We start from the raw sequence: 19,314 nt of genomic DNA, 5'->3' as shown, positions 1-19,314 counted from the left end.
CATTGGAAATGTCACAACTTATTAACATATTACAATGTAAGAACCAATTAAATACTAGTGCACACACAATTGCAACATTTACCCAAACAGTCGATATTCTAGTAGAAACTGTAGAAATTAATAAAAGCATCATTAATTAAGCACAACCTGCCATTCTCAGTACAAACGAGCTTGTCTAAATCATTAAGTACAGAGTTATGATCTAAGCCACGTCGTAAATTATATATCTTAGCATCGATGTATAATTTATAGACGATAAATAATATCTAATTAGCCGTTATTTGTGGCTGGAGCTGAATTATTCAAACCAGTTGTGTGACGAAATATGGGTCGAATGGAGAAACGAGAATATTCTATAGATAATTGTCGTATCTATAATTTTAGTGCTTTTTACCCTATGTTGCAAGAGAAGTAAGTATAGATATGTAGGGTGCTATCCAATATGTCAATTCTTCTGTAAGGTGGGCCAAAGGAAAGCACCCTATTGGAAGATGCTCTCATTTTGCAAATGGCCGCCAATGTCAAATCTGTTTTGACATTTGTTGAATAGACAGATGTAGACGATGACTTCTTTTGTCCCATCTCGTACTACTACTAGGTACGTAGTATTGTCTATCTATAATATCGTGTGTAAATAGCAACATACATCCTTAAATAAACAAATATTCACTCGTGAGTTCATGACTCATGAAACTATACTCGTGTTAATTTGTTATTCAGTGCTAGTTGTAAACAATCTATTATTTATATTTAGTGTTATCATTTGTCATGTCTTTGTAATTAGGTTTACTACTCACAATAATTGTATTATCTAAATGTTGTAGATATTTTCTTAACTAAAATTGTTTTTTTGATTTTTTTATTGTTGTTTCTGTAGCCGCCTCTACCCGTTTCCTAACACTAGCATACGCAAATAACTTTAAATATTTTGACAGGCTGACGGTTTTATTCGCAATTGCTGTTAAAATTCAATATGGCGAAGCTGATTCATGATCTTCATACAAACCTTTATAAAAATCAAAACTAACTTTATCGCTATGGGTTAAAGTTCACACTTGCTTGGCAGAGGGGTATTTTAGTGTAGATATAAGGCTGTGATAATATGTTTGTCCGTGAGCTCGTAAATCAGGTGGCAGCCCTACGGATCACGTGTTAGGCAGAGCGCACACTGGGAATACAGTCAGCATGTGCGACAGTCATTATTAGGCACAATTTGTAAATAATTATTCCACAGTTAATTAACACATGCAAATTACGCTACAGTTAATTAAACGCGGACGATAATGGCACACATATTTTAAAGCTTGTTATTTTTGTGTTACGAATTATGTATTTAGGAATTATAAATAGCTTACGTCATAGTAGAAGTTGAAACCATGGGCCATTGACCAGGGTTGTCAAATTTCTCATCATTTATCAACTTTATAGTTTACTAATTTCCGTATTCTGCGAACTATTAAACGTAATCCTTACTAATATTATAAATCGGAAAGTGAGTTTGTTTGTTTGTTTGTTTGTTCCGCTTTCACGCCGTAACTACTGAACCGATTGCTTTGAAATTTTGCAGACGTAAAGTTAGAAGTCCGGATTAAATAATAAGGTACTTTTTATCCCGAAAAAAAAATAGATATTCCCGAGGGAAAACAAAAATATTGTTTGCTTGATGGATGGATTGTAGATGGCGCTGTGTGTCGTTTAAAACAAGGTAATATATTGCAAACGAATATAAACATGTAAATTTAGAAGCTAAATGGTACGATAATGAATCCCCGAAAATGAGGAATTCCCGAGGGATGACGTACAATTTGTTTTATCGTCTTAACTGTTTTTTTTACATCTACTTATCTACTTATCCTGAAATAACTATAATTCAACGAATTTTTTAAAATACGTATGAAGTGGAATGATAGCTTTTTAAAACGTGGTGACGTTGTTTTTTTTAAGATACATACGTAAGAAGTGCAATGATATCTCGCGCTTTAACCTGTAGCTCATTGTTCAATCGCGAGCTTCCCGATAGCTCGATAGATGGCGTTGTGCTTTTCTGTATCGCAGTGTTAAGGTTCGCCGCGAATTAGTCTTAAGGTGTTTTGAAATCAGTGGGGCCCAGTAGGGCCAGGGCCAGCCGGGGCTGCGGGTTGTTCGAAAGAGATACCGCGGCCCTGGTATATAAAAAGCCTAGGACGGAACACGACGATTTTAGTCAGTAAGAGTCTGAGGCGTTGTCCTAATTGGCAGCGATCGCGCGATGGCGATCGCGCGATGGCGTTTTTCATCTCACTTGCGAGGCGTTTTTCATGCACTTCAACACGATGCGTTCTCGTCATGCGATGAGTTCAAACATACAGATTTCATCAGAGTGTCCTATTTGAACCTCGGAACCTCGCAAGTGAGATGAAAAACGCCATCGCGCGATCGCCATCGCGCGATCGCTGCCAATTAGGACAACGCCTGACACTCCCTCACCGCTGCTAACCCACAGCGGGAGGGGTCATTTGATGATTTTACATCGCTAAAAAAAAAGGTGTTTTGAAATAAATATTTTTTTTTGTACTCGCTCTGGAATCAGTGTCTATCACTCATACCACAGATTATATAATAGTTCTCATACACTTATTCGGTGCACTTTTCGACTCATTTCATTCATTCGGCTGTGGGCAATATAACCGAATTCCACGCGGGCGAAGCCGCGGGCGGAAAGCTAGTCGAAAATAAGTATGAATATACTATCTAACGTTGAAAGTTGTTTTCAGAAGAAGAGATGAGAAAACTATTTAGGTATGTCTTGTGAAATTTAAACTATTTATATCTTAGATTCCACATTCATATCTCCATAATAGGTAATTAAATGGTAACTTAGAAAAATACTTAATTCTCCGTCTACATTACAATTTATGGCGATAATAACATGGTAGGAAATGCGTTGTGCTGATAGAGCCATTAGTAAGTATTTATTTGTCCTGTTCAGGCTTAAATGCCATTATATTAAATATTCATGAGCTCTGGTTGCTATTGGTCGGAACTTTGCATATTCTCAGATTTGTAGCCAATAAATATTAATAAAATACTCTAAATATTTGAAAGTTTTATTGCTGTGTTTGTATTTAATTTATTCTTTAAGTTTATGTAAGAATGCATTTGTGTATTATGATAATGATTGTGGTTTTATTAATGTCTTATTGATCTTATCTTAGGACCTTTAAATACTGCGGCAGTGTAAATTAAAATTAAGAATTTTATTTACCAAGGTTTCAGTTTAATGTACCCGCTTGGACCCTGCTTAACTCCACATGGTACAAAAGAGGTCTAGAAAGTCAGTGGTTATTTGAGATACAACAAAGTTATTTTCTATTATTAATCGCATTCAATGTCCCTATTGTCATAAGATTAGTTAGGGCTGTCCCCGTTTACACTGGCGAGCAACAATCCCGGGACACTCACGACTGGCAGATTATCTAACTGGGTTAGTCTCGATTGCTTTGCTGGGGGCGAGATAAACTTAGCAATAGAACTTACTATTATTTTCTACTGTCAAATGGAACTAGGCACAGATGTTAACACGGCCGATTGTCATTTGTCAGGGTTGTCGCCGAGATATCGTATTTACTTGACACTTGTGTAACTGTAGGCATGGCTAGAATTTTATGTAGGTACAATCTGGGTTAGGCTGGTTAGAGCTTGTTTTGCAGCTGTGGCCTATGACAATAGGACTGGATATTTCTTGTTTGGTGTAAAAATATATTGTTATTTCGTTACAGAATCAGAATTCGTCTAGTTATTATAGCGGTGACTATTATACTTTTGACAAACAAAAGTATTAAAATTAGAACACAGGCTGATAAACATTCTAATCAAAATAATGGACATCTAGTGTACTTAATGACGTAAGCAACGGCGGCTATTATTTGGTGGTGGAATTTCAGCTCCCTAACGACTCCTAACTCTTAGAATCTCCTGGCACCAGCATCAACACAATATGAAGCTCCACTAACAATTTGTCCACATTAGTCACTGCAGCCAGGAACTCGGAACTTTGCCCTCGCAGCGTATCCACTGCGAATAATGCTCTCATTTGCCGCCATGACACTTACATATTACCAGCAATGAACATTTGTCTGTTCACTTGACAACGACACCAATTCACTTGTTTTGTCAATTTTATTGCGTCATAAAGCTGATATTTTTAAACTGCGACCTCTTTTGTTCGTGAAACGAATAAATTGTCTGCCATTTTATTTTTGAAAAGTTTTCTTAGTTTAAATTTTTACCTCGTACCTTATCTTCAAATCGAGAAAATGTTAAATGAGACACAATTTTTCGTAAGTTTCTAGAAATTTTAACTAATCTGTTTTCATTTCAAGTTAATGATGACTATTATTTTCTTTATCCTTTTTCGTGTTTATCAATCAATCTTGCAATTTGCCATTAATTTACTAAACCTAACTACTTTCAACGGAGCATTGTATTGAACCTTGAATTTCTAGACACTATTTTCTCTTATCTTTATCACGTAAAGCTTTATTGAAAGCTATGTCTGTCACGATAAGCGTTAACTTACTACAGCTTTCTAAGCACAAACAAGAGCTTTCCACAATACTAGATACTGTATACTTCACACAAAACAGATACAACTAAGTATTATAATTACCGCCGTGCTGTCTGTTTCTGCGTACAATATGGCGGGTAAACAGAGAAGGCAAACATGCGTGTGAGTCGTATACAGTTGCAACCATGTTGTGGAAACGGTATAGCTGACTGTTGAGGTGTAAAGTTTTTCACTTCGAAACGGTAAGTTCATTTGGTTGCAGTGGCTTTAATACCGTGTTTTATTGTGCGATTACATAGTACGATACATTGAACGCAAGTTTCTCTTCAATCATGAATAGAAAAACAGACACTTACTTTTTTAACGGAACTTAAAAAATATAAAATAAGCCAGTACCTACCCTGATCAATGAACGGGATTTATACAAATACCCCTGATAATTAATGGACCGGTTTTTTGTAGTTAGATCAATGCAGCTACAACCTAGATTTTTTTCACCAGTTGTTGAGATCATAGGCACGTGGTTTCTTGTCTATCAAAATCTCAGTTTATCGTTTTGGCCGTCTCTTTCAGTATGTCATCTTCAAATTAACTATCTACCCCTACTAATGCAACTTAATGATCTACTCCTCGTACAAACACATCGTATGGTAAATCCCCGCACTGTGCTGTGATGAACTAGCTGAAGTAAATATTGTCGGCGCTAGCGTCGGTAAGTGCTGCCAATTGTCAGTTATCGTGTTACCGGTGCCAATACTAGGGTTGTGCTCTAAGGTGTTTTGGGAAATTAGGGGTTTCTATTGAGAGGATATGAAATCAGTGGGCTTAAAGATTGACGCGTATTTTCACTGGCAATAATTGTCAAATTTTCTTTAAAAACTGTTTACTTATTTTGAAGTTTGAATGTGAAAATTCTTAGTAAACAGTTGTTTTCAGAAAACTGAAGTTTATGTTGTTAGTATATTGGGTCCTCAAGAGAATGCTTTTTGCTAAATAGTAATATTTTCTGCTTTTATAGATTTTAAAATTATTGCCTTATTTATGTCTCTAATACAGAGAAAATCCAGCAAAGCTAAAGTAGTTGATGTTGTGAACTAACGTATCTCGCAGAGCATTGGCAGCCCTACTTGTAACCGGAGCTCCCCGCAGGTCGCAAACACGGCTAATGCTGCTGGAGGCTTGCTCAGCTGCACTTGTCGACACCACGCTCATGCTCACCATGGTAAAGTCCGTGTCATGCTACCGACTGCGGGGGAGAGGGGACATTGCCATGAAGGAACAACAACTACAAAAAAATAAAAAAAATGAGAATATGGCTTCCTTCTAGCTGGTAGGGTGCAATAGCTGGGTAATAGTGACATGAAGATAATGTAGATTGTTTGATTATAGACTGAAACCAACACGGGCTTGTAGCGAGATGAAGGAGTTAAGTAGTAAAATCATTAATAGATAATGTTGTGTCATATATTTTCTTCCCAAGCATGCCCCAAAATAGGAAAATTTTGTCTAATTGTTTAATACAATTTATAGCCACCTCCACTTAGGTTTGAAGCTGTCTATTAGCTAAAGTATTTCTGGATATAAAACAGCACTTTCCAAGATAACACAAACAAAATAAACTAATATAAAAATAGAGCCATATAATGTGTTCGCTCTTGGCAATATACGGTTGGAAATAGTTGTCAAGTATCATTTATTTAAGCTCCTTGAAAGGTGCTTTGAAGTGGGGTTTACGCTCAGATGTAATACTGTAACGTACGGAGATGACAATACCAACTGTAAGTATTTATTCTTATATGTGTGCGACAAATTAAATACCGTTTCTTAGTATGAAATAAAATTGCTAATAGTGAATATTAGAAATAGAATTATCAATATTGATCATGATTCTTCTAGATATAAAGTTTAACTATGCATGCACAATTTAACACACCGTGCGCGTTATAAGCTTAAATGAGGTGGAAAATAATCTCTTCAAGGATTAAAAAAGATTTCTAAAGCTCGTCAAATCTCAATGAATGAATATTGTATATCACAGAATACCTATAAGCACTTTGTGATGTAATATGCTAGACAGTATTGTCGTAAAGGTCACCTTCAGTTTTTTGCCCAAGATCAGTATTCGCATGTTGTACAAATCTCGCGAACTGACAGCCAATCGATCTGTCTGTACACGCTCATTGTTTTAACAATCGATTTATCTTCATGTTTTAATTATTTTCAAGGTCAACAAGTATTAGGTAAGGATATAAATTGACATATGTTTTTGTGTTTACTATATGTTTTCTGTTCCACCTGCGTCCATATGGAGGTTAGTTCACACATTTAGGGAAAAACTTTCGATGTATTACTGAGGTATTCGATGCCCTTCTCCATTGTACCAAATCTAATCTAAGTTAGTAATTGGGGAAAAAGGGTAACAGACCAAAATTTGTCTTTCAAACCATGATTAATATTAGCTAGGTAATGATGGCATGGGATAGTTTTTCCATGACAAACTGGTGTCGCTATGAAACGTTTTCACAGAGAGTTAATCTTAATCAATTTACTTTGAAGGCAGGAAGTTTTCCCAGCCCCAAGAATTCCAAGGATTAAAGCACAAATATGGCTAAAACCATCTCCAGGAATGCATCACTGTTCGCATGCTAATCGTTCGCATATTTCTGATCGGTGATGCGAGTGGCGTGCCATCCGATACGACCATCAATTTCATTCTGAGCGACGAGCACACTGATAAACTAAGTGTTCGATACACTGCCTGATAAAAATGTATGTTTATGACTGCACGGCTGCTGAATCGACAAATAAAATGTATGTGTGCCAGTGAAGGCGCCAAGTGCGTTGAACGTGGTGTGTCGAATGATGTTGATTGATATCTGGATATCCTAAAAAAATTTTGTTCAGATGGCAAGATACACGATATAAACAATTGAAAAATCCTTTTCCAAAAAATCTTTAGGTACATACACACAACCTTAGTAATTCTCACATCTTAAACCATTGACCACTGAATCAAATTCACGTTTCTTAAGGTAGCATTAAAAAACTACGATACATTGAGAAACTAAAACTATTCCACACATCGATATTTTATTTTTGTTTGGTTACTAAGATTTGTCCAAAAGTAGTAAAAGAATCAAATAGAATTTAAGGCACGTCCTGACTTTATCACGATGTAAAGTAGGTTCTTGTGAATCACATCATCGAAATCCTTGTGTTATTAGCACGAAAAGTCAAACGGTCATTATTAAGTAGTATATTTAAGGCACGATTATTTCTCGGAACTAAAACAATATAACAACTTGACATTTAAAGACACTTGATAAATCTTTAAGTCCATGTCATGATTGGTATAATCAGACAGATTGTCTATGCATAATATACACTAGTTCCTACACGCGGTTTCACTCGGATCCCGCGGGAAGTCTAATCGCCTTATGGCATATCTCCATAAATGGGCTATCTAACACTCAAAGAATATTTCAAGTCCAGTAGTCTCTGACATTGCCGGGTTCGAGCAAACAAACAAGCAAACTCTTCAGCTTGCTAATATTGCTGTAGATAGGTAAGTCATGTATACAGTTTTTGCTCTCTGTTTATAAGGAAAACATCACAGGTTTATGGCAACAGTTCCGATGTATAAATTCTGAGAACTGTCTGATGTATTCACATATAGCACGTTTTTCTTGTACATCTCAGAATGAGTGACAGAACTCATATACACTTGACACGACGAAGCAGACACTTCATTTGCAATCAGACAAGTCTCACGAAGTTAAGGTAAGTTACATTCTATGTGTTGACTATGATGGATATATTTATTAACCTAATAAAAAAAACTATAAATTCCTTGAATTGATTCTCGTTAGAATTGATTGATTTTGATGCGATTAAATTCTTTGGAATTTTGTGTCATCATCTTTCTAGCATTTTGCGTGATATTGTTGAAAGTGAAGTTAGAAGCTTTTCCTAAGTTACTACTAATAGTATTAGTCATCTGATCGGCAGATAACTAAACCTTATTGTTTTTCGATATAGGTATTAATCGTTTGTTAGTTTGTTCATTCAAGTAGGAAGCTTTTAATTACCTTACTATTGACATAAGCACGTTGGTAAGTACATGAACTATTGTCTCTTCGCCTACAAGTCATATGTATGACAAAACCTCATGCAGTATTGAATACCGCCCACGTGTGCGCCCGCGCCGCTCTCAGTAATAGTTATTGTCACATTGACAACTGCACGGCAATTGTTTTAGCTATTTAGTACTACAATTAGTCAATGCTGTTGTAATTGAATGAGCGCATGTAGTAAGGAATAATTAATGGTATTTGGGCTAGGCTTTCATGTTTGTCATTTAGAAACTACCCACTCAGGTGGTAGGTTGTTACCTAAGCAACTAAGAAGTTATGAGAGAAATAAATGAAATGATATAGTCTTCTTATCGATATAGTGTTAATAAAAACTGTTACTTACCTATAAACCTACATAGGTGGTCCCGGTCATATTAGACTAAAATAAAAACGTGGGGCCCATTACCTAACTATTGCTGTAATACTTTCTTCTAGAGGTTCTACTTACTATATCTAGACACACGGCAGTGTGTCCGCCAAGTTCGAGCAAAAAAGGCGACACACCGGCCGTGGGTTATATTACACGAACCATTTCGGGCCAAATTCGACCCCCCTGTAACTCAAAATCTATTTTATTTACGCATATCAAATTTCTAGTATCTGTTGAGACCCCCTCACTTATCTAAAATACAAAATTTCATTAATATACCTATTGTAGGTCTTGAGATATTGACGTCAGAAAATCGCTATTTTTACTATACACTGATTCACTTATTCACTTATTCACTGATTCACTGATTCACTGACTCACTCATCAAAAACCTAGACCACTTCCAATGGTCGTATTGACTTGAAATTTGGCATGGAGGTAGGTCTTTATGTCAAGGTAAAGGGAAAAATCTGAAAATGGCCAAGTGTGAGTCGGTTTCAAAATAATGAAGGTGTTTTATACCCGGTGTAAATTTATGCCCCTAAGGAACTAAAACGAACTAAATTTATCTATATTTATATAATATATCTTCGAATGGTACAAAGGTTTGTATTTAGTCAAAGTAAAGTAAGAATCTGAAAACGGCCAAGTGTGAATCACTTTCGAAAATAACGAATGTGTAACTTTGATCCACGAACATAATATATGATAACATGTCATGTCAGTCAGTTGGTAAATCTAGTCATAGTTAATCTAGTTCATTTCTTTTAAGAAACATAGTGCATATTAAAAATCTAAAAGATAGTATAAATGAGACATTTCTTTAACTAACTTCATCATAAGAAAAAATAAAATAAACAACCTTACAAAAATAAATGAAATCCCACCCAAAACAAAAATGTGAAAGACTGCCAAGTTCGATAATATGGAAATGCTTCGCCTATAAAAGAAGTGAGATCTGAATAAGTACCAAGTTCCATACACATACCTCAGTTAAAAATAGTTACTTTTTAATGATGACTACTTGGCAAGTTTTAATAGAAAATTAAATACTTGATTCATTGCGTTTAGTAGGTTTATAACAAGGTGTATGAAAACTTGCCAAGTAACATCATTAAAAAGTAACTATTTTTAACTGAGGTATGTGTATGGAACTTGGTACTTATTCAGATCTCACTTCTTTTATAGGCGAAGCATTTCCATATTATCGAACTTGGCAGTCTTTCACATTTTTGTTTTGGGTGGTTTCTACTTACTATAATCGTAACTGGAGATTTTGACAATCAATTATCAGCCGTAGCGGCTTCACCAGCGAACGCCGAGCTCACGATCTACCAAAGTATAAAGATATGCTTTGCCATAGGTAGGATTTCAGAGGGCCCCCACGTTTTTATTTTAGTCTAATATGACCGGGACCACCTATGTAGGTTTATAGGTAAGTAACAGTTTTTTTTTATTTTCTAGTTTTCAGTGCACGTAAGATAAAACCGTTTAACTTAAAAGTTTTTTTACCGATTTTTTATTTTCTAGTTTTTAGTATTTAATGAAAATGCCTACCGAATATTCCTCATTCTATATATGGGTCAGCAGCAGTGAGGGAGTGCCAGACTCTTACTGACTAAAAACCGTTGTGTTTCGTCGTAGGCCTTTTATGTACTAGGACAATCCCGCAGCCCAGGCAGGCCTTGGCCCTGTTGGGCCCCGCTGGGGTTGCTGACAGTATTCTACTTGAGTAGCCCTTTCATTTGATACCCATATTGAGGGGGTTGAAAAATATGTAATCCGCCATTTTGTACCGGCGGCCATCTTGGATTTATAATGTTATTGATATTAGTATATTGTATTGTCATCGGAATTAAAGGTGTGTACCAAATTTCAGATCAATCTGACAACAGCAAGGTACTTAAATTTGAATTACTAAAGGACAATGGGCAGATTGGTATACCCCACCAATAGCAATGTCATATACATATATCATTGAATAGGTCTTTTTATGTAGAACAATATTTACTATGACAGCTTTGCTGAAATGTTTGTCCGTTCTGAGATATAGATCAAAAACTGTGCAAAAGTTAGAACTAAGTAATCTATTGATAACTCAAGTTTTTAAAGGAAAATGTAAGTACTACCAATTGTAAGTCTTGCAAGTGCTACCTGCTGTGCCCGTTAGGGTCCATAATTGTTACTATTATGTAGTATTTCAACCTTTTATTGTATCAACTGGATTTTGGGCGTAATGAGAAACCGCACCAATAGCAAAGTCATATTATCGTTGGATAGGTCTTTTTAATTGGAACAATATTTACTATGACAGCTTTGTTCTATTGTTTGTCCGTTCTGAGATATAGATCAAAAACAATCTTAAAACGAATACAGATAAAGTGTTTAAAGAAAAATCTAAGTGCCACCACGTGTATCGTCTTCGAAGTAATAAGTACCTACTTGCTGTGCCCGCCAGTCTACATTTGTTATTATATTTAGCAGTTCCACTTTATAATTGAAATAGAGGATATAAATATGAAAATAATATTAACATTTCTAAATGACGTTATTTCGGATGTACATTAAAATAATACAATAAATGATTTGTATACTTAGATGATCCAATTCCCGAGCTTTTTCCCATCTATGTTGGCGTAACAATTATGGACCCTAACGGGCACAGCAGGTAGTTCTTACAAGACTTACACTTGGTAGTACTTAGATTTTCTTTTAAAAACTTGAGTTATGAATAGATTACTTTGTTCTAACTTTAGCACAGTTTTTGATCTATATCTCAGAACGGACAAACATTTCAGCAAAGCTGTCATAGTAAATATTGTTCTACATAAAAAGACCTATCCAATGGTATATATGACATTCCTATTGGTGGGGTATACCAGGTCCCATATATTTGTGCCCATTGTCCTTTGACCCAAGAATAAATAATAAAACAAACAGGGTAAGCTAAATAAAACCGTTTAAAAAAAACTGAAAACTATAAAGTTGATGTCAGAAAGAGTGAAAGATGATAATGTTCTTTCTGAAATAGACAGGTAACTTGTTCAACATTTTCAAAAATTGAAATCTGTGCCTACGTAATAATCTTTCTCATTTCATGTTAATCTCACTTGAATAACTCTGCGTTAAGTACCACCCTGACCTTTAATAATGCACACATGATTTGATATTTATCTGCGACAAGAGAGCTTACATTGCGCGTCCCACGCCCGGCGCCCGCGCTGCGCAAGCGACGGACGGTACTTCGCTAACTCGGCTATTGTCGCCAACCTACGGCCAGCTCGTTAACTTACACTATTGTGTTATAAATAAGAAAGACTAAAATCAGTGGTTATCTGTAGGAATATTTATAATAGCCAGTAAGTCTGACTCCAAGGGGTATTGGGTTGCCCGGGCAACTGGGTTGAGGAGGTCAGATAGGCAGTCGCTTCTTGTAAAACACTGGTATTTAGCTGCATCGGGTAAGACTGGAAGCCGACCCCAACATATTTGGGAAAAAGTTGATCTGTACGAATATTTATAGTACTTGTGTAGTGAAATGATTAATATTTTTAACAAAATTCAAAATGAGACCTCTATAAAGCTTCAAGGCAAGAATGCGGAACGTGAAACTCATTAGTGATATAATTATGAACGTTTTATATGTCATCACAACAATTACATATATGACTAGACAATACAATAAGTATATGATCAAACACTGCCGCTATCCTTGATCTACAACAGATGTTTTCATGTGCTTAAGTAACATTATTCAGTAGAATATAAAGTAATGCTCATTTATCTGGTACACGCAGTTAAATCAGTCGTTCGTTAGTTACATGCAAGCGCCTCCCACGGCGGCGCCCGCGCATTTGCCAACTTTGCTATTGTCACATCTGCCTGTAGATTAGTCTTATTGTAGATACGACATAAGTATTTTAGGATAATATGAAGATAGAATTAGAAACTACAAGTCATATGGATAGACTGGAAACCGACACAAACATATTCAGAAAAGGGCTAGGCTGATGATGAGCAAGACTTAGTATCAGTATTAACTAGGTAGGTGGGTTTCAAACGAATGCTGAATTGGTTGCAATAGAAGCCGTTGACTTCTTATAAGAAGAAGTAACTATAGCGGCACATAATAGTTAAGGGTATGTAAAGAGTAAGAAAAGGTTCTACATCACATATTCGAATCTGGGTAAATGCATAATCTATGTGCCCAATATGTAATACGCCCACCGCATGTCACCTCTACTATCCACGCGAACTTTGCGTGTGGCCTGCATTCCCTAGCTTTTGTTTTATCAATTACATCTCTATCTTCTTTAGAATAAAGACCATTATTGCTTGGCTCATTAATTACAACATAGATAACATTATTATCAATGAATATTGATGTGTGTATAAAACTCACCCAGTTGGAGCGATCGCGATGACGTCACAGTATCTGGAACGATAGATAATCTTTTATTAGTACAGATAAGAGTGAAGAGATTGAAGGTGAACGATTTATCTTTATGAATGAATGATAAAATGCGCTGCTTTGAATCAATGAAACGATGCTGAGCTTTTATCAATACTCAATGTATTTATTGCTCTTTTTGAAGATAAAAGACTTGTTTTTGCTTCCTCAATTTAGTATATTAATCGTTAATTAATTTCCTCTTTAACTTAGAACATAATGGTATCGTTTTGGTTATTGGAATACTTCCTTTAGTCTCGCTCCTCAAACAAATTCAATAGGTACAGAAATAAAGTTAGGTCTAAAAGCCTCAACGAGGAAGATCTTACACAAAACCATTTGTATTTTATCCCAAATGAAGGTAGTGGCTTCATTATCAGTACAAGTGACAAGTTTTTGTCCCAAAGCGGAACAACTTTGTGGCCACCGTGAAACTTTAATGGAATCAGGTTTTTGCACGCAGATACTCTGCCTGCGTCACAATCAGACCACCCACCGATGTTCCCAGGACATCGGTACGGAATTCAAAGTTCGCAATGATTTCCGATACCAAAATGTGCCTGCTTAAAAGTATTTTATTGGTCATTTGTCATTTTTAATAATTTATGTGTGGATTTGCTTACTAAGTAGCCACCACAACTTTTAGAATCATATCTCTAGTAAGCAAATTAACATATAGATAGATAGGTTATTGAAATCCAAAGTTGATGTATTTCTCAAGTACATATATTTTAACATCCAGGCAATTGATATAATTTTGGTATACTCATACACCTTGTGAAATCACTAGGAGGTCCTAGCCTAGAAAGCCTAGAAACTATGTTTTTATTAGCAAAACATGAAGAACATTCATTGAAGTTATGCTATTTTTATTTTGTAACAAGCTTATAAAGACCTCTCGCATCCATCAGTGAATGATGAGTTAATTAGCAGCACACAGCACGGTGGTCCACCACAGCAGTATAACTGCAGTATTACGACGTCCTGCCTCGTGGTGTAACTCCGTGTTTATACGAGCTCACTAAACACAATAATTAGACGCATTAGTGCTGTACTACACCCGTACACCAAGATATTGTGGGGACTCACGGATCGAGAGATAAGCGAGCAAGCGCGAGTAACTTGTATGGGATCCGATCCGAATTTACTGACTCCGTGAGAGGCAATGGATGAACAAGCAGACATCATTTTAAATAGAGAAATTACCAGCTCATGTAATCAGATTTTGCTTAAGGCTTTGCATAGAATACCGTTAATTAAGAGGGAACAAAATGTTCTTGTATTTAAGTTATGAATTACACATTCAGTGAAATAAAGCGAAGGTGAGTAGATCAGAGGTTAATTGAGAAAACCGTTTCTTCAGATTTACATTTTTTAACCACAATGTTTACCCGTAAATTACTATTAACCAAACAAGCAACATTCTTGTCAAACCACAAGGGTCGTATGTCCCAGCTAGTTACTGTCGGTAACCGCATCCTGCGTTGTCATGCGCCCGCGCCGCGCACTTAACATGCGTGTTCCGGGTGTAGACGCCATTATTCCGTAGATTTACGAGCCGCAGTTACGCGCCAAACTCATTGGCAGTGTGTAGTGTTCTTTGTTTAAAATAGTGGTTCTACTAATAGAGGTCCCAGTATGCTGCTTAGGTGTAGTTTTAAGGTAATGGTTGACTACTGTTAAGGGTCTTTGCTTTAAACTCTTGTAGTATGGTGTTTTCTTCCGTGTATGTTATCTTGAAGAACCTAATCTTTTAAGCAAGGTAGCAGAGTATCGTTCCAGCATGTTTGACCTCAAAGATTTCTAAGAACTGAAGGTGTTAACTTAGTTACAGAACTTACTTGTTAACAGCTATTTCGCTACATTTAAAGTTTCACGACTAAATCTGTCTTATAGACGAAACTAAGCGCATATCCCACAATGATATTCTCATATAACTGCCATTAGCATAAGTAGTTGGCGTTCGCTAATGCAAGTTAAATACCCAGTAACCCCGGTAACCCCGAAGCCCTCGGTAACCCGTGTAACCCCGGCCGTACAGCTTCAGTAATCGAGCCATTAAATTTAACTGCGTGTTCTACAAGCTATGGCTAGTCGTTAAACGTAACTATGGTTAGGTAGGATGGCAGGTTGATAGAAAAGTTCTGGTTTAAATTGAGGCTGTTAAATCTAGGAAAAGTAGGTGTCAATGACCGATGAAACTAAAGGCCAATTACTCAAAAGCAACTAAATAAAATTAATTCTTTGTTATATTGACGTGAATTCCTATGTAGAAAATTAAGTAACGTTTGATTATATTGCACAAATAAATAGTAAAGTAGCTATTTCGTATGAGTTATCCAATTAATTATCGCAAAGACCATAATGCTCTGCTAACCATTGCAATAGATTTTTTAAATGAACTTTGACACCATTTGTTACTTGACCTATATTTGCAGTAAAATAATAAGGGGCTGTTAAAAGCAATTGGCTTCGCGAGAGTCGTAAGAAACTAGGGCGAAAGCCTATTTCTCAGAAAACTGAGGCCAACGTTCTGCAGTTGACTTTATAGAGAAAATATTGATTTCAATATTTTGTACAGCAAACAGAAAATGAGTATTGTTGTTCAATTGGTATATTGTCACAAGTCTTACTGTCTTACTGATGATATAAAAATTTGATTGAGATAAAATGTGCCTGAAAAATTGTGAAAAATCATGGTCCTCCTCCAGGCAAGTAAATTTTAACTTAATAACTGTGTTCATAACGAACGGGTCAAAAGTTAATCTTTAATATCAGAAAATAATTGAACCTACTGAAATGAAATGGAACTCGTTTTTGCGAACGCTACGAAAGTGAAAGGGTGAAAATTAACTTTTTTTAATTTGAGAATAACGACTGAACTGCATTTGTTTTTATTTTATTGCCAACATTTGTATAACTGTTATTGCTTGCTTCAAATTGGAATTTTCTATTTAAATGTTATTGTGGACCTATTACGAATAAAAACAACTGGTTTTTTTAAGGCTTGATTAGAGCTAGATTAGATATATTAGAGATATAAATTGTTAATAGTGATAGCTGTTTAAAGAATTAAATACAATATTTTGGATGACAATAAAAGAAGTATTTTTTTCATTTGAAACGAATTATAATTCGTTTCATAATAATTATTATTCATACACGAGGGAAAATAAACTGCCTTGTCCCAATACGTGGGATCATGAATTTAGTGAATTTGTTCACAATGCCGAGTGCTAAGCTTTTAGGCCGTCATTTGACGCGGAAGGGCGTCATTCAACTCAAATTGTCCCATTCATTCGTTCACACTCAATTAAATGCACAAATTCTATAATGTACGCCGATTCTATTATGTTCACTGTTCTGCACGCAGGGTTGTCACTCACTGTAAGCATATTAGAAGCTTTTAGAATAAAGTTTTTTGTCATGTTGTAAATCGTGTGCTTGTTTTAAATTTTGATGTAAATGTGGCTTATTTAAACTTGAAGCATCCGCATCACATATTTTTAAGTATATTGAATGATAACTAGTGCAGTAACTATTTAGTTATCTGTCAAAGTGCTATCATTTTAAACATACGTTAAGTTATAAGATGATATAGCAAAATACTCAATTCTACAACGTAAAACCGTTATTTTTCCTTCATTATCCCAGTACTTTATAAGCAGCGATAATCTCATTGAGCGATAAAAACTTTCAAACGATTCTATTAAATGGACAAACAGTTTTCAGACGAAATGATTGCTCTCAACTTATCTCCCGGCTCTCCTTGTATCGATCACTGGTCTGTTTGTCTGACTTGAATTCGTTAGACTTTTTGTAAAGGACAAATAGGTCAGACACTAAATTAGATGGCTCAAAGTTAAGTCGTATCATTTATTTTCGTTAGGCAATTTAGCACCTTTATTGCGAGAACTAGTTAGTATATTTTTCGAAGTTGGAAAATATATATCTCATGAAAAGTATATATGTCGTTTGATTTCCTAACTTTCCCATACCCACATGATTTGCATGGGTTTTTGGTGTGACCCAAAAGGGTCGCTTTATCAGCTAGTTACAATTAAGCATTCAAATATTCATTAGCTGATGATTACGGTCCTATCCTATTAGTAAGTAATTTAATTTGCATTTATTTGAAGTTTTCCGAATAAGTAATTTATTTCATAAACAAGTTGACCCAGTAACCTTTCATGAAACAGTTTAAAATAAACATACTGACTATTTTAATTTTGACTCAGAATAAGGGCTGGAGTTCGATGTCGCGCTTTAGTTTACTTTGTTATGTTAAAAGTCTAGATTTCTCTTGAGGTCCAGTTCATATTGTCAATTGCAGAAAAAAATTGCAGTTCTCACATTGTTTTTGGGCTAAGCAGATCGTAATTTTCTTATGATATTTTATTTTTAAGTGGCAGCCCTAGTTTAAGGTTACAATAGTGCGGATCACGGGCCGTCACAACATTATGACGGTGTATCGGCAAACAATTGGCGCATTAGGGCGCGCCATACACGTGCGTCTTACGCTACTGTGTCGCGAGCCTTTGTTCGTTTCCTTCCGTCACCATTGTTGACGACGATACGATTTAAATAACGAGGATTTAGTAAGGATAAAAATATGTAGGCATTTACCTCTTTAATTTTAATATCAAAAAGAAGGATTTGCTGACCAGACTTTTGCATATTTGTAGGACTTGTAAACTTATTTATCACTTATTTATCAGTGATATGGCAGCAGTTATTGCAAGATACTTTACTAAGCATATATCGAAATGACGGCTGAGAAAATACCGATAAAATCAGCGCTTAAACCCAAAGACCTTCGTACACTCCGTAACAATAACTTAACAATGGAAACGCACAGCCAAACGACATTTTTTGCGTGGCATTAAGTCGCATTCACACCACAATAAAGCTCTTATGACTTGTCATTCCGTCCGAACAAATCCGCTAAGGATCTGAGACGTTACGTGTAATCTGCGCAGGCGACACAATGGATGAAGTGCCGGGAGTGGCGAGCTTTATTCTGTAAGCGATGGGAGATCGGATTGGAGGACAGATGTTCCGTCAAATTGTACGTAAAATGACACTTGGATTTTACATGTATGTAAGTATTTTTGATACAGCAGATGTGGGTTACACAAAGTTTTTTAAGGTTAAATGAGGGGCGTGGAAGAAGTTGGTTAGTAACTTGATAGAAAGTGTAGACCCTTTATCTATATCTTGAATTCGTTTACACGCCTACCTTTTTTTACTTAACATACCTAAATGTGTCAGGTTTAATTAATGACCAGATTTGGTAATAGGTTTTCAGTTTGTTTGTGGTAATGATTTCACGACACATTGAATCATTGTGGTGGTCAGAATAAACGTTTCGTCACCGGATCGAAATGAATTCCTATCAACTGTTTGTTGTACCTCTACATATATTGTAATTGTAATTGAACAACAGATTTTAATTAAAAAGATGACGATACTTCATTTACTTTATTTTCTATCGACATTAATACATTCCAATATTAACATCCCATAAGTTAATATCAGCATCTTTTGGCATCTTAATATCTTCCAGATGTGTGTAACACTGAATAATTGTGGATATGCGGCGTCCTCATTCCGAGATCATCAGCACATTAGTAATTGGCGCGGGTTGCCTGAAATAACCGTGATTAATATAAGCCGGTATATTCACGCCGGCCGCTGGGCGGGTAGGCAGGGTGCAGCTCCGAATTAACACCTAATCGTTTTGTTGGTATGTGTGATTCATGTTATGAAGACTTATTCTGGAGTTTCGTTTTTAAATTGCTCCTTTTAGGAATCA

At 35.9% G+C, this 19,314-nt stretch overlaps 1 protein-coding gene across 1 annotated transcript in view; it reads right to left on the bottom strand.

The window, feature by feature from the left end:
- The window catches only part of LOC110375969 (frizzled-2), a 159,955-nt gene that overhangs the window by 86,370 nt on the left and 54,271 nt on the right, over positions 1–19,314 (bottom strand). The window contains exon 3 of the mRNA XM_049850604.2: positions 13,452–13,484. The gene's annotated coding sequence lies outside the window, so the exon portion shown is untranslated. The remainder of the gene's footprint in view (positions 1–13,451; positions 13,485–19,314) is intronic.

Source organism: Helicoverpa armigera, chromosome 11 (assembly GCF_030705265.1).
Source record: "Helicoverpa armigera isolate CAAS_96S chromosome 11, ASM3070526v1, whole genome shotgun sequence".
Taxonomy (NCBI): domain Eukaryota; kingdom Metazoa; phylum Arthropoda; class Insecta; order Lepidoptera; family Noctuidae; genus Helicoverpa; species Helicoverpa armigera.
This window is presented reverse-complemented; position numbering and strand designations above follow the sequence as displayed.